Source organism: Propithecus coquereli, unplaced genomic scaffold (assembly GCF_000956105.1).
Source record: "Propithecus coquereli isolate 6110/MARCELLA unplaced genomic scaffold, Pcoq_1.0 Scaffold535, whole genome shotgun sequence".
In the NCBI taxonomy this organism is placed as follows: Eukaryota; Metazoa; Chordata; class Mammalia; order Primates; family Indriidae; genus Propithecus; species Propithecus coquereli.
The window spans coordinates 238,585-239,703 of record NW_012151230.1 but is presented as its reverse complement, the minus strand read 5'-3'; positions in this window follow the sequence as shown (position 1 = coordinate 239,703).

Genomic DNA, 1,119 nt, shown 5'->3' with positions numbered 1-1,119 from the left:
AAAAAAAAAAAAAAAATTTTGTTTGATGGCACACCCCATGATTCCTGTGGTGTGTAGTCTCCCTCCGTGCTGTGGGTCAGTATCTTGAGTCTGTCAGACTACAGGTTTGTTTCTGATGGTCATAGGCCAATTGGGGTTAGACATTGCACTGTAAATTGTTTTAACTCTGCATTTTGATTTTGAGCTTCTATCATTGTTGATTAGTAAAGATCTATTACAATTTATTCATTTTAACTGCTCTGTAGTGTATTATCTTATGAATATATATGAATTATTTGTCCATTCTCTTGTCTATTAAATTACTTCATTTTATGTTCATTGCATTTTAAAATAATGTTGCAAGGAACATTCTTGCACATATCTTCTTGATTTTATGTGCAAGAGTCTTCTCTAGTAGACAGATAGGTAGATAGATACAGGCATATCCAAAAGTAGATTGTAGGTTATAAGCAGCTTTAACTTTACTAGATTTTTGTCAAATAGTTCAACAAAGTGGTTCTATCAATTTACCTCCGGCAGAGTTCAGGAGTTTCCATTACTCTACATTATCTCTCTAATGTTGGTGTTGTCAGGCTTTATTTTACCAATATTATAGTGAGTGTGACTGGTTTCTCATTATTTAGTTTGCATTTACCTGATTACTGAAGACTGAGTATATTTTCACTTTTTTTTAATACAGTGACTGGGCTTTCTGCTCTGATGAATTGCCTACTCATAACATTTCTCTTTTTTAATTTATCTTTTATATATTCATAAGTAGGACTTATTTATTTATTTTTAGTAGAGATAGGGTCTCACTCTTGCTCAGGCTGGTCTAGAACTCCTGGCCTCAAGCAATCCTCCTGCCTTGGCCTCCCTAAGTGCTGGGATTACAGGCATGGGCCACCAGGCCTGGCTCATGCCTATAATTTAAAAAGATTCTGTTTTTGTGTATTCCCAAGTTAAGTGAGGCTTATGTGTTTTTGTTCAGTATCTTCAATATTTCTATTATTTCAAATTCTTAATTTAATACTTTGTTTTTCCTGCAGGCTCATGCTCATTTTGGATTATTTTCTCATGTGAGTTATGGCCAATCTCATATTTTCTATATCCCTAACTTCCCCTATCCCCAGAGTGTTT